Source organism: Trachymyrmex septentrionalis, unplaced genomic scaffold (genome assembly GCF_001594115.1).
Source record: "Trachymyrmex septentrionalis isolate Tsep2-gDNA-1 unplaced genomic scaffold, Tsep1.0 scaffold75, whole genome shotgun sequence".
Taxonomy (NCBI): Eukaryota; Metazoa; Arthropoda; class Insecta; order Hymenoptera; family Formicidae; genus Trachymyrmex; species Trachymyrmex septentrionalis.
Window position 1 is genome coordinate 275983 of NW_017305938.1, and position 16731 is coordinate 292713.

Genomic DNA, 16731 nt, shown 5'->3' on the forward strand with positions numbered 1-16731 from the left:
CTCCGGCGAAAGAGGATGAAGCCGGGCGACGTGGCTCTGACGCCGCCGCAGGGCTCCGCCGCCGCCGCCGCCTCCGTCCCGCGCCACCGCCATGCCGCTCTGCCACCGTCGCCGCCATCGCCACCCCTGGATCCGTAGCACCCGTTGCGTTGTGTCGCAGTGCCGCGAACCGTATCGGTCCGTACCTTCAACCCTCGTAGCCCGTACCCCATACCGTATTCTACCGTTCTCAACCTCCGATGCGAGGAACACGTGTGAACGGGATAAAGCGACGAACGGACGGATGGCTCGTGTGCGAACCGAATGAAACACGACGTTATGTACCCGATATCTCGAGGACGAATCGATTTTCATCTCACTCGTCCGAAAATTATCTCTGGATATGTTTATAGCGACACGTGCAGTGTACCTCGTTTCGCAATTTAATTTAACAATGACGGTTCACGCGCTATCCGCGTTAAGAGCGAGATACAAAGCGCGAGTTCGTCTCTCTTTAAAACTTTTAGAGAGAAAATTTTATTCTAAATATGAATGAAATATCATTCTTAAAGATTGAAAACTGAGTCGCTCTTTTTTAAAACTCAGTTTTCATTTTTTAAGAGTGAGATTTCATTCCAAAGAATTTGCAAGAGTATTATAAGATATAACGTAAAGGTTAAAGTTTATAAAAATAGCAAATTATACGGCTTAATAGTATAATAATAGAAGAGAGTTGCCGAATGCGTATCACTTGAGCCATTTTTTATTATATTTTCCATTTAGAATTGATTTGTACGTAAATAACTATTGGAAATTGTAGCTTAATACATTTAGTGCCCACTGTTCTCATTGGAGGACAGTTACGTTTTAGTACGTTGAATCCTACAGTGATTCTCGGCACTAAAAAAAAATATTTTTAAATAAATTGAGCGTTAATGGGTGAATATTTTGGAAATTTATTAGGTATTACATGTTTAGTTTTTCAACAATAACAAATTGATTTGTCACAAGTTTTTTTGTAACATGCTACAATCAGTCACCCATAAATCGTACTTATATGTTTTCTGAATCGTATCTCCTATAAAGATATACTAAATTTATGAATATAAAACCAATTAAAAATATAAGATAAATAAAGGAAATTATCAATTAATAAAGAAACTTTCTAAAAGAAAAGATTGTCTTCTACAGCAATTTAGATGGTAAAATATAGCATAGCATTTTTCATAAATTCTAGTAGCTGAAGTAAGTAGTCAATTTTTGGTTACAGCAGCCAATTAAAAATGCTATGCCATATTCAGCCAATCTTTCCTTTCAGTGTACGTAATTACATATAACACTTAATTTTATTATAATTTATCAAAAAAAGATCAAGTATTTAATAATTATTAAATAACAATAACGAAAGGAGATCGAAATAAAACCGGCTTGCATTTATTCTTGTAATTAAGATTTGTATTCAATAAATTATTAACTTCATTATTGTTAATTATCAGCCTTATCTTATAGAGATATGATTTAGGAAACATGATTTTATAAAAGTATCAATTTAGTCTTTATAATAATTGCAAATATGCACACACACAATAAAGATTTATTGTAAAATATTTTATAATAAACTTTTTCCATAAAAATACAAAAATTCATGATAAAATTGCATGATTTTACAATATTATTATCAGCTACATAAATCAATTAAAAATTAATATCAGATGTATCTGACTTTTTAAAATGCTGTTAACATCCATAAAACAAGACGTAACCTATTAAATTTTTGTCTCTGTTGCTTATTTTTCTCATTTATTTCACATTTTTGTTACTGAATGTTGCTTATATTAAATAATAATTATTAATTAATTGCTTATATGAAGTAATAAAATATTGATAAGGTACAATTTAAGCATGCAGTATGCATTCGGCAATTCTCTCCTAGTGCATAACAAACCATTTAATTATGATCATTAAGGATATGAGGATAGCCTCGATATCAATGCATATCAGACAGTTTAACGCTGACACATTAATACGTGATCAAACTCTCTTTCCATTCACTCAAACACGATGATGGGAACATGTTGAGTTTACGAATGCGACAACGACATCACCGGAATAAGCGAACACCTGTTTGCTCGTATAATAACGACACTGTCGGTAGCAAGCTTTCATGCATGCATAGACGCGCTGATACATACCATGTCTGCGGTATTTGAATGAAAATAAGTAGCACCCGTGGGATGCAAAGTTGCATAAAATACGACGTAGTGGCAACTTCGTTCGTGTCAACGCCATTTCACGATATTTATTATTCCATCAGAGTTGGACGCAACTCGCTTTGCGTCCGAGCTCATTGATTAACGATGAATGAGCATTGCTCAGCGCAATGCAATATAAAGAATTAAAGTCTAAAGCGTTATCATTTTGACGTCAACATTTTGACGTCAGTGAAATTGACTTGCAAAGCTATACAATAATACACGGAAAAAATAAAATACCTGAAAATTTATATAGATATAGATCTAAAAAAAATATATATATATACATGTATATATATTATAGGTATTATATAATTCAGATATTGTATAATTTTGATAAAAATAATTGTGTGAGAATCTCAAGCGTAATGAACGAAGCTGGAAAAAATTTTAATAAACTGAAACAACAAGTTTCAGTGTCTTATTTAATTATTTTTATAGTTTAATCAAATTATTTTCGGATTTGTATTTAGCTACATTTGTAGATACTTCAGCAAAACCGTTCTTTCTGTATACCTATAAGGGGGTATTCTAGGTTTTTTCATTAGACTTAACTTATACTTTAAAGTTAATTTTTCTTTAAATTGATGATAATATAAAAATTGTGCTTTTTTTTAGCTTAATAATGCTGATTAATGAGGACATCCTCGTATTTGTAAATTGATGATTTTGTAGTGTGATAACTTTAAGGCCCGGGCTTTCATTATCTGGTTAACTTGTAATTTAATTTTAATTAATCTTATTTAACTTGTATTGATGATAATGTAAAAATTGCGTTTTTCTATATAATTAATCACTAAACTAATGATTTTGTACTAATATCTTTAAAAGCTATTTATTATAAAATCATCAGTTTAGTGATTAATTATAAATAGAAAAATATAATTTTTACATTATGATTAAACCTAATCACAAGTAAACCAATACATAAATGAAAAACAGGATCTAAAAGTTACTTACTACAAAATCACCAATTTAGTGATTAATCATAGTTGAAAAAATATAATTTTTACATTATGAACAAGTTAAATTACAAGTAACTAAAAAATGAAACCGAGCCACACAGATATAATATAAACTTTTAAAAGTTTACGTCTTGTAATTTCTCTCTTGTAATTTATGTTTTTATTTCTCGAGAAAATAAATATATGCCACGTTAAAAGAAATTTAAGTTAATATTTCATAAAATTTATTGACCTTAATTTTCATCGAACGTCTCCCTCGAAGCTAAATGCCGACCCTCATATACCGCGGTAAACTATAGTGAAGTATCTTTAAAAGCTTTTTTTAAAAGCGCTGCGAAGATTCGAGTAACGTTTAAAAAAAAAATATAATTTTTCCCAGCCGCTGCGTTCGGTATTATTTCAACTGATTGAAATATTATCCATCGAAATATCGCTACCTCCGCTATTTCTAATGGTAGCTCGCCGAAAATTTTCGGAAAATAACGGATATCGTGACCGCGCAAGATCGCGCGGGCCGAGATAAATCAGTGGTAGACGTGAATCTATGACGCAATGCTGCAGAATCCGTCGGCTGTCCGACGTCACACTATTATTTTCAACCTGCCGAAGCGCCTGACCTATCCTCCAAGATACACTGAGATATTTCCAAATGAATGGACTACAGATCGATAAGGGACTGCGGACGATTTAAAAAAAGGTTCCGAGACGGTGGGGCTAAAAAAAGACGAGGCAAAAAATTACGGGTAAATTGAGATGAAGGGTAATCGATCTGCCTACCTCATAACACGCGGGTACATGAACTGTTATGTATACTAGGTCGCTCCACATCATAACTAAAAAGCACTTCTTCCGATGAATTAGATAATTAATGAATCAATTTGCAACGTATCATTAAACTCAGCGCGATAGAACTCAAAATACTGATGCGTGCGAAGAAATCGTTTAACATTTTATACATATGCATAGTAAATGGAGCGTAAATAGAAGATTGCTACGCGGCAAAGTTAACTCCGGATTTTCTCAAAGACCTAGAATTCGCTAAAATCCAGTTACTCTCATATTTCTTTCTAGCTGCTTGCTTTCATACGTTAAATCTGTTCGATATAATAAATTAAATCTTTTGTCGCGAGTACTTCAATTTTATTTTATTAAATATCGCTCCTTTTTCTCACATTTCTACCAAAAGATGTTGTGCTTCATCTCACACTATCCATAAAAATAGAAGATTATTATTGTGTTACTCTTTGCATATCAGCAACACAACGCTAATGACTATTAAGTAGTTAGCAATTTATTGGATATGCATATGAACATTTCTCGAGTACTCGAAGTCCCGCGGTAGATTTGCGATAACAAGTACCGAGTTTCGCGTTTGCGTACACCTAGCGCTACTATTCCTCGTCTTAATGTACGTTCGCCAACTTGCACGACAGACAAAGCTATTAATTACGCCAGAACGAACTTGAAGTTGATGATACCACTAAACCGACTCAAAATACGATATTAGAATATATATATATATACACACATATATATATATATATATATATATATATACCATATATACACACGCACATATACATATATATGTTTTTTACGTAACAAATTGTCATTATGTATATTTGCGATATAACAATTATCATATAGAGTATATCTATAAATTAAAAAAAATTACCGGAGAAAGACAGATTACTATCTTATACTCTGTTAAATTCATGATGTTAAAATTTTAAAAAATATAATTTAAATTATACTTAATTTAAGTTATTTTTAAACATTTTTTATTCACAGGTTGTCACTAATCCTATTCAATGTGTCATTAATTTAAAATAATGGACTTAAACAATTTGTTTTTTTTTTAAGAAAATATATACTAAATTTGACTTAAATTTAGTTTATTATTCATTGCATGTGTTAATATGGACATCGTTTACTTTGAAACTAACTACAAAATTAATTTACATTTTTTACACAAATAGAGATTAAAATAATAAATATTATTTTTAACTAAGGGATTGGACTGCTCTTTTGATATCTATGGTACATTTAAATGTATAATGCATTGTAAATAAATGTCATTATAAATTCCAATTTCTGCTGCTAATAAATACGAAATAATTATTCTCATTCTTTAAAGCTCTTGAATAGTTACCACAGTTATATTGAATCGTGACGTCAGAAGCGAGAATGACACGTTAACTTTTATTACGTGCCATTTGTAACTAAAGACACAATTAGAATAAAATGAATAAATAATAAGCGTATTAAAACAATTGTAAAAATGGACGAAAGCTATATCCTTATTCCCTCTGATATTCAGTAAATAATTGTAAAACATGATAAAGAGCTTTTATTCAATGCGCATGCGTAGACTATTTTCATTTACACGTGCCTTTTATCAATAATTTTTACAATCATTTATTGAGTAGTATCAGGGAAGATAAACATAGTTTTCGTCCATCTTTATAAATATTTTAACACGATTTTCTCATCATTTCATTTTATCCAAATTATCTTTATTCACAAATGACACGTAATGAAAATTAACGTGTCATTTCTCATTTCTGATGTCACGATTCAATATGGCCGTGGTGATTAAGAGCCTTAAATAGTTTATAAAGATATCTTTGAAAAGGTACATAAGATATCGGAATCTTTTGATAGTAACAAAACTGTGTAGGAATCTGTGAGTCAAGTGAGTTATTATAGATCGCAACTGAGTGACATTTTTCTTAGCAACCGGAAGAAAAATATAAGCAAGAGATGCGACCGAGTTACAAAGAATTCTCCGTGTGGGTCAACTCAAAATAAATCCAACACTCATCGTTCTAGTCACATCTACTTGGCAGATCCGTCGTCTTTAGCTCGAAGAAAAGCACATTTACTGAGCTGCTTCAGTTAAACTAGTTCATCGTAAAAAGGAAACATTAGCAAAAATAATCTCACAGAAATTTCTCGTAAATTTTCACAATAGAATAATAAGTAGTTTAACAAATAAAACCGTTTTATAAACTCGTCATTAATTTGCGTTACAACTTTTACAATTAATCGGTATTGCATAATTTGTGTTCATAGAAGATATCTCGATTTTTATTAGATACTTATATATCTCAAAGACTATACTGAAAAAAATTGTTTTAAATTTTAATAAACGTTCGTTTGAATAGTATTAATAAATATTTATTAAATATAAACACATATTTATTTCGTACGAGAACTATTAATTTAACTATAACATAAAAGCGCAAGCGTGGTGTAGCAGGCAGCGCACTGGTCTGATATACTTATAGAGATTCCGGGATCGAACCCTGGCAGAACCGAAAAATTTTCCTACACTCGTAGCTCCTCTCCGAAGGTAATGGCAAACCATCGAGTAATATATAACATGCTTGCTCAAGAAAACCTCCAAAAATTGCCGTTCGGAATCGGCGTTTAAACTGTAGGTCGGCCCATACACGTGTACGATCAATGTGCGCGTAAAAGTACATGAGAGAGAGGCGCCTCAAGATACATACCAAAAAATACATACGATATGCCAATAATAATTACGTGTTTCAAGGATTTCAAAAGTTCATATAGACATAAATTTATCACTTCTTCACACATTTGTTCAAAATTTGTACTCTGAATTCTAGTAAATTCAATACTTCAAGCAAGAGTATTAAATTCAAATTCGATTTATTTATTACATAAACTTGCTTTTTCAATCAATTTTACAATGTTCTTCACAAAAGAAAATAAAATCTTATTTTAAGTACACAATAATAAGTTTTCTAAAATTTATAATAAATAGATTTACTTAAAAATTATTATTAAAAAATATTCTTTGTTAAATATAACCATTACTCGAAAGAAAGTAAATCACGTTTCTTAGTAATATTATAGAATATTTTTCTATGTACTATTTATTTATCGTAAATAAATATTTACTGAATATAAATATCTACACAAATGAATCGTGAATAAATATTTTGTTAGCATTATTCGAAGAAATATTAAATAAAATTTAATACATTTTTTTCTCGGCACATATTAATATTTCGATTCTATCTTTCTCTTATGTTATAGAAATATTTACTAAGTTCAAGGAATTCACGAATTCTGAAATGAATAAAGGAATGCGCAAAAATGTCTGACAGCGACGTACGAAAACTTTTCGAGCGTGGGTGTTTGGACGTTCGATCGAGCTTCGTGTACTACGTCATGACCGAGATGCACAAGGACGAGGTTGCAGTTGCAGCCTGCGCGACTACGTATCGTGGAGCAAGCAGCGGCAGGAAGTAGTCCGCGCGAGTGCATTATGATAATTATCATCCGCTTGCTGGAACAGAAGCGTAAGGCGTCCAATGTTCTACTAGCGCAATATCAAAAAGTATTATTATTTCATTGAATTCAATTATTTAAAAAGATAATGCTCAATCCTTTTTCGTTCTTTTAAAAAGACGTAAATTAATAACCTTTCTGAAAACAATGAGCTCAATTTTTCTTTTTAAAGGTTCATAGTAAAATAATTTGTTTAATATAATTTTTAAAGATTTAAAGATTTAGACATCCAGCAATATGCCTTTATAAAAAAAAACACAATGAATCAAAAATATAAGAATTTCGAAATTTGCGATTTATATTTATGTAATATTTTTGATAATCTAGGAATTCCAAATTAAGTATATCCACGATTATATGCCATAGTACATAGAATAAAAATATTTTAAGATGTGTTGAATTTCTGACCTATATGTATTTCGTGGATTACTCCTTCGTATAAGTACAGACAGGATAATGCATTCATGCGCTTAATATAATCCAATATAGTCTATCAAAATCTAGTTTGTGGCCGAAGCTCGCCACAAAACGATTCAAAATACGACCGTGCCGAGTGGTTTTCGAGAGTTGCAGAATGCATGTACTTTGTGGTTCGTACATTGCACGTAAAGCTCAGATGATGGTTAATGAATAGTGCGAGGTCAACATAGATCACACAATAATCGAATTAAATAAGATATATAATAGATGCGATTTTAATTAATTTTTAAAATTTCTTTTAATTGTAATTTTTATATACGGGTGCTAGTAAATTTAGTGTCTAAGACACATTTGATTAGTAAAGTGAGTATACTGCATAAAATTTGGTCCTTGAATTTAACTCTTTGTAAGTTATGTGTCTCCTATTCAAAACAGGACAATTCATCAATGAATCATTCATAGACGACAAAGTAATAAAAAAAGTTACGATATAATACAGTATTATATATAGTATTATATACATATTTTTTCTATATTTATAATACGTTTTTCTATTTTTTCGATTTATTATATATATTTATATTTGATACATTATATTTGTACATAGTAAGAAACATTTTGTATTTGTGTTAAAAACGATCCACTCAAGCCCTAGAAAAATTAATATATATTGGAATGTAAATTTAACATAAAAGTAACGTGTTTTAAAATACACTGAAAAAAATATTTGTATGGAATTACATGATTACGCTGTTTTTCTAACTCAGCATAATCATGTAATATTGCAGCCTACATGGGAAATTACAGATTATTTTAATTTCACATGCAATATGTACTTTCAAGATTCCATTGAAATTTTACACACATGGAATTTTACATACAAAATAACGTCTCGCGCTAGGAACACGTGTATAATATAATGTTGATATGTTAGGCGTGTATGCGTCTATAAAAACGTATAATTTCCGTTTCTATGACCGTTTCGTATATGACTTCATATACTAATTTTTATACGTGTATTAAACGTTAAATATACAGGAATTAAATTCAGATATAAAACAAAACAATTTTTTTTAATTTTTAACATAAGCTACTTTTTAATTATTCTTATGTATAAGATTAATTTATGGTTTCGAATACAATTTATTAATTATTATATAACATTACGCGTCGCACATTTTACAATTTTTCAAAACACATACGAGTATACGGTATCGTCGGGATTCGAACCTACTTCTGGAGTAGGTTCCTGGAGTAGTATAACCTAACACACTAACGCTGAGCTATAATCGTTACCGCTTACTGAAAGAAGTATTTATATGATTATACTGAATCTTTTACGATCTTACTAACATAATCGTATATATTGCACTCCACATGGAAAATTACATATGTTTACTTCACATGCAATATGTATTTTTGGAATACCATTGAACATGGAATTTCACATACAAAATGTAAAATATAAAGACGAGCAGACCTAGCCTCTTTGTTTCGCCCATCTTTTTTTTGGCGCGTTAAACATACAGATTCTGATTGGCTACAATATTCACACAATAAATGTAAAATTCCAATTTTTCTGCAATTTCGCGTAAAACTATTTTTTTTTCCGTTTATACGTTGTAAAAATATCGCTTTATTATGTAAATTTAAAACTACAAGTTATTTTTACATAAAAGTAGTACACGTATATTTTACCATTAATATGTATTATTATAAAAAAATCTGGAAAAGAAAATTTCCAGTTATATTTAAGTAATTTTCCAGTCATAAACATGTAATATTCATGTAAAACACGTGTATTTTTTCAGTGCATGTTTAAATTCTAAAAATAAATGAATAAAATATTATATATATTGTATTAATTTAACATATCATACATGTTAATTTTACTGAAAAATATTCACTAAAAAATTTCCATGTTTGTTTATAAAGTATTACTATTATCGTTTTTGTGTTTATTTTTTAAAATATGATATATTTGGGTTATACCTTCTGACATATTCATCTTGTGTTATTATTGTGTTACAATTGGCACATAAATTTGAATGGATCGTTTAAGACATGTGAAATGTGTTAAATTTAATACAAATTTTATAATAAACTGTTGTACATATACTTGTATCATTCAATGCAACAATGTTAAAAGTATCTCTTATTATGTCTTCGCCTATTACATTTGGTCTTTGTTAGCATGACGTAAAAATATCAGTTTTTCTTCTTGGCATAAGAAGCAAATAATAAAAGCAACATGTAATGTGCTCACCATTTGATTAACGACAATAAAATGTATTTTATTGGTAGAATCCTTCGCGATTCCTCTATCTCACGATTCGAATGACAAAAGGCTTTTACGTTCACACGTACACATAAAATAGATTCGCAAGAAGAATCAATGTTTCCCATTAGTAGCCTCTCTTGAGAATCATAAAGCTATCGTATTCCATCAATACAAACAGACAATAAAGAAATGTATACTTAGACCAGAATAGCGTGCACAATATATTTTGGTGTTTGATTGATGCAGTTAATTAATATCCGATATCATTTTATAAATTAGAAGTTCTCTCCTAATTATTTCAACAATGTAAATCGAACTACCTTGAAAAAACTATTATCGTATTATATAAAATAAGTAATAATATATTGTAAAAGTAATAGAAAAGAAAATGATATACAGTATCTCATTTATATTTTATACATTAATTTGATTAATAATTAAATTTAAACCGTACTTGTCAAAGTGTTGCTCAATCGATTCTAGACTCAAAATTGGTATATTTATTACTTAAAACTATTTACAAAAATGTGACGATCCTGAATAATGGCTTAAAGAAAAACAAAAATAGTACCCTTTCACAAAAATAAATTTAAAAAAATTAGTTGTGTTAAAAAAATACAATAATTAGTAAAATAGCAAAATTAACAAAAAAAAATATTGCAAAATATATGCAAATATATATATATATATGTACACATAACTTTTTCTGCATATTAGACTGTTCGGTATTAAAAATCTATAGTATATAATTATAATATATAAATTATAAGATTAACAGAATAGAACTGTAATCAACTTGTGGAATAATACTTTAGTACAAAAATGTCAAAAAAAAAGAGATCGTCAGCAATCAGCACGCTTAGGCTACAAATGCCATTGTTTAAATTTGCATAACTCGAAATGTATACAGTTAAAAAAAAATGATAAATAACAAACAATACACTTAAATAAACTTACTTCTTAAATTCTATAAAGTGGAATCTAACTCTAAAGAGTAAAATCTCACTCTTAAAAATTAACAATTGAGCTGCTCTTTTTCAAAACTGTTTCAATTGTTATGCTTTAGAATTAGTAGATTCCATTTCAAAAATTTATGTGTGTGTGTGGGGGGGGCACATATTCGTGTGAGAGAGACAATATGCTGAAGTTTAAGAACAATGAGGAAGTATGTGTAAAATGTACCTTTCGAAAACAATGCTTGAAAGTAAAAATGCGTTATAACAAATACTGATTATTCCGTATTGGCATATTAGCGTCATAGTGTAACAGCAAGTTATTGTACAAATAATTTCATAAGAAATCACTATTCGTCACCTAATCGCAGAAATATTAAGAGGGAATATGATATTTAAACTGGTCATTAATACTGTCTTCTCCTCTAATATAAAAATAATATAAAAAATATATACGTGCCATTTCATAACGTACACACCAATCTCGTAATTTATAAAAATGAAACATCCTAACTCATGGTAAAATGATTCCGGGTCGTGACTGCTGGAAGTAAATAAAATTAATTTTTAACACGTGTGTTAAGAATATAAGTTAAAAACAAGTAGCTTTCGAGAGCGACGTAAACAAGATTCAATCTTAACACGTGTTAGGAATATAAATTGAAAATATAAAAATTTAAAAATTCATCCATCAAAACGTTAGAATAACGAGGTTGCAAAGGAAGAGCGCATCAAGAAGGAAAGTCGTGAACAAAGCGGAAAGACAAAATCGGACGGATCGCCTGTGTTATTAAACGAGATCACGAACCGAGGATTAAAATACCGGTCTACGATAATTCGTGTTCGCGCTGTTTCTCTCGTTACATCCGTAAAAGAGTACGTGCCATTCGGAGTTCGCGAGAAGGAAGTGGAACAGGAGTCACGAAGCAAACGACGTCTCCTCGCCACTTATCGCGAATATCTCGCGCACTACCAGTTACACCGGCCTAATAATAAATCTGCCCCTTTTTTACACCATTTACCGTAATATGATTTTTCACAACGCACGAACACGAGGCTTCCCTGCAGTATCCTTGAACCTTCGACTCAGGCCACTCTTGCCGACTCTAAAAATCGGAGATATATATTTGGTCACGCGAGGTACGGCATGTCGCCGATCATTTCCGGTAATGTCGCTGGTATTGCTATCGATATGCAGTTTTCAATGTACATACCTTTATCTCCGATATTTAAATCAGCTTTACTATCATTAATTCATTTCAGTTTATGTACAGTATATCCAAAAGAGTAATTGAATGATTTGTATCGGATTAGCATCTCATTATTAAACTATAAATATTCTCAATTAATGACATTAGTTATATTGAAACATATCAGTATATAATTATTAAAGTTAATAGAATATTACTTTTAAGACTTCCACAGGAATTTTCTTCAAAGAAGCTACACGGTTTATCTCTGTATCTTGATACATCATTAAATATCAATGTTTTGTAAACTTTGCAGTTCTCTTCATTCAGGGCATATCAGGTTGCTTCCTGATCTGGAGTGAACTGCAATATTTACAAAACATTAATATTAACGATGTATCAAAACACAAAGATAATTCGCAAACCGCTTCCTTAAAAGGATTTTTAAAGAAATTTTTTAAATATTGAAACCAATGCAAAATATATAAATTAGTATATCAATAACTGCGTTCAGTAAAAAAAGCAGCTTTACAACTATTGTTAAATTCTTATAATATGATTGGTCTTGCCTTTAGTTCCTCATTGGATCTAAATATATAGCAATCATATTCAAGAATTTTACAATAGATGCAAAGCTGCTTTTTCTGTTGAACGCAGTCATTGATATATTAATTTCTTCATATTCTTCTGTCTTCTTATCTTTCCTGAAAAAGGAAAGATTCTAATTACGAGATTTTTGCGATAATACTGTAATTCTATATAATTTAATAAAGATGTATAAATTGTTGTAAAAAAACATCGATTTTCCATTACTCGTCGAATTAGCAATTATAACGTTATACAGGTGAATAATATGGCGAGATTGATTTCGTACTTAATACATGTACGAACTACGGGATATCTTACGAGTGTCACCATTAATACCATAAATGACATATCGAGTTGAAAATTAAATCACGCGAGTTTCAAACTCGAGACGTGGCAGATTCTAGAAATAGGCCACCTCCCAGCGAGACATGTGCACTTTGGGATGTGTGCTGGTGGACTCTGAAATTAGACTCCGTACAAATTGTTTCCATAAGACATAAAGCCCGACATACGGTGACATATGTTGTTTAGTAGACAGTTGCGAAGCAAACAACGAAGAACGACAGTCTGTTGTACGAAAAATTTAAAAGTATATTTTAGCTAGAAGAGAGAAGTTGTAAGTTAATGCAGTAGGTTCCTTTTTCATGACACTGTCAACTCTGGGATTGGATAAAGAGAAGTGAAATACATGTAAAATGCCCGGGCCGAAAATCAACGTGAATAATTCGCGTTGCAAAATGCGAGATTTAAATGAATTCCGTTAGGACACATCGCTGCATTTTTCAACATAGAAGAGATGGCGAATTAGCCGGAGGCTAATGAGGCGCTGCTGAGTTAAAATGACCATAAACACGCGTCACACGTCGTCGGTTTAAAAGCAAAGTAAAATGCACGTTAGAAGCGTGCATCGCACGCGTTTTCCCATCATGCAGACGCAGCTTATGAGGGTTTGGAGACCCCTCTCGCATTCCGGACGCTGAGTCACTCATAGATCCCACACGACGATCTCGCATGAGAGGATTTGAAGCGTAAGCCATCGTCACGGTCGAGCTGAGTTAAAATTCGATTAAAAATGTGTTTGGTCTGTGAACTTTATGCGCATTATGACGATACGAAGGTAAATGACACATTGATCCAACGCTTTTACGATATTCAACGTATAAACAACCACAAACGTTCGTGCCTCATGATTTCGACATAATTTCGGACGGATGTCATAACATCGTAATTAGACCGTGTAACATGATATGGAAATGACGCTCAATGGCTATCGAGTTGTAGTATGATATCACATCGTATTTCAAATTTGCACTTTCGCGCTTGTGTTGAATTTCACGTAGTCATGTACCATAAATTTATTATTCCGTATTTCGCTGCGAGCGGTTTGAAAATTATCCATGGACAATGTGACAGTGAATATATAATATCTTTCATGGGCATCTCATAAATTATGATTATTATATGTAATTAAGACGGCCTGATGAAACATATATATCCGACTCGAAATATTGTATTACAAATCTTTGTTTAACAAAAGAGAAGATAGGTCATAGGTAATGTTTGTCAGTTACATAATATTTTCATGTCATTTCAACGGTATTGCAAATGTAATGTATAGGTGACATTACAACCGGCATTGTCTGTATTTCCTGTTGTTATAGACATAAACAGGCGTTCATATTACACAACGATGCGCGAATAGTCAATCAATATTTCCGTAGCAAGTTTTCGTAAAACAGCAAACGTATTGTTCCCGGACTGTGAATATTGATTAGGTACGTGGGAGGAACTTGTTTACGAGCAATGAAAGTTACCGAAGTAACTTTGCAATCTTTACGTTCGCAAATATTCAGATTAATTACGCATTCTACGAGAAGTAGCTTAATACATAAAATCTTATTTCAAGCGGAAGACATACGTCTGTATTTATACCTCATTTTTATTGATACATTTATTTATTTCGCATTTATTTCTAAAATTCTATAGAGAAGAAGATCGTATTATGGCCAATACAGATATAATGGTTCCTTTTAATATCTCCATTATTAGATAATGAATTCTAGTGATTACTTGCTCAGTAGCTCGCCGTTACTATAACATCAATACACAATGGCCAGCATTTTTATTTTCAAAATACACATTTCGAAATGTTTTTAAAATACATTTTAGCATTTAAACACACTAAAGTACATACTGATTTAATTACTTCCTCATTTTTCATAAACTTGCAAGCATATCATGAATATATGTATGTTTAAGTATGTTGTTGGTTATTTAACATTTTATTTGGTTGTATGCATTTCAAATTATGCAAAGTTAAACAATAGCATTTTGCTAATATGACTTCTCGTATCAAAATAGTTGTTCAGCAAATCGATCGTAATTCTACTGTTAATCTATAGTTTATATTAGGTGTAGTAAAAAGTCATCGCGTATTTTTTAGCTCAAAGTTGTATATACAATATCTTCGTCAATAATGAATGAAATTCAAATTTAAAAAAAGGGTTTTAAAGCTTGAAATCTCTACTTTTAAAAGCTTATCACATTTTTTAAGTTTATATGAGTTTGATAATTTTTACATACCAAAAACTACGAGCTGAAAAAGACGAAAAATTTTCTTCTCACTTTGTGGATTTGTAACGTGTCCAAAACGAATTTGAGAAAATTTTCGATTACCTATCGTGAAAGCTTGATACTTTCCCTACAAAATCGTTTTTTTTAAATATTCCTACGACTTTTGATTACTGAGTTATCGCGGATTAAATAAAAGAATTATTTTGACTTTAATTGCTCATAACTCCATTAAAAATTGTCGTATCGTATAATTTAAAAAAGAGATTTTTAAAGCTGAAACTTTACTCTATCAAGATATATTTATATTGTTGGTAAGAAAGTAATTGCGGTTTTTACTGATAGATGTCTTTTAAAAAAACGCGATGACTTTTTACTTAACCTAATATTATATAGCCCGTATTCAGAACGCGCTTTTATTGATAAAAGCACGCTTTTATCTCTGAAATTCTATAGGGGAAAGTGGGGGAATTGTGCGCATCCTGGTTTGATACTTCTCCAATAGATGAAGACATCACCGTGGTCAAATTTTTACGCAGGAGGTCGTCCTCTAAAGATACGACATAAATACATTGCTAACCAGAGAAATACAAAAAAGTGAAATCACATCTTTTCTTGTTACTTTAGTAGTCAGAAAATAAGGTGGTAAGTTGGTAATTTTAATTTGTTTGATTAAAGTTGCATATTTGTTGATATTAAAGTATATTGTTATGTACTTTCGAGCTGTTATTTATTAAGTTTGGTTAAGAAATGTTGAAATAATCATATTTCATATCGAGTCAGGTCGTGGCTGACAACTATGCGCAAGCGTTTTGAAGTTTCCATATACTATATATGACTAGCACTAATTTTTTCATTTTTCCTTTACATTATTATTTTATTTTGCCAAAGTGTGTATTACTATTATATTAGTTTTGTATTTTTGCTTAATATACTATATAAAATACATATATTTAAAATATATTTAATATATATTTATACTACAATATAATAATTTTATTTTCTGATTTCTTTGTCAACATTCCATATTTAATTCATTTCCTACAACTTTAGCTTTGCGCACAATTATCCAATTCATGCGCACAATTACGCGCAAAAAATTTTTCGCTTTTCCGTTTCTTCCTTTTTACCAAATACAATTTTATAAATAAAAATCTGTTCGAGGATACGTAATGGTAGAAGAATGTTTATAGTTTCTATTTCCATACT

General features: G+C 30.7%; 1 protein-coding gene across 2 annotated transcripts in view; it reads right to left on the reverse strand.

The window, feature by feature from the left end:
- Nucleotides 1-16731, reverse strand: part of LOC108754079 — a 93740-nt gene that overhangs the window by 50940 nt on the left and 26069 nt on the right. The gene's annotated exons all lie outside the window — the stretch shown is intronic.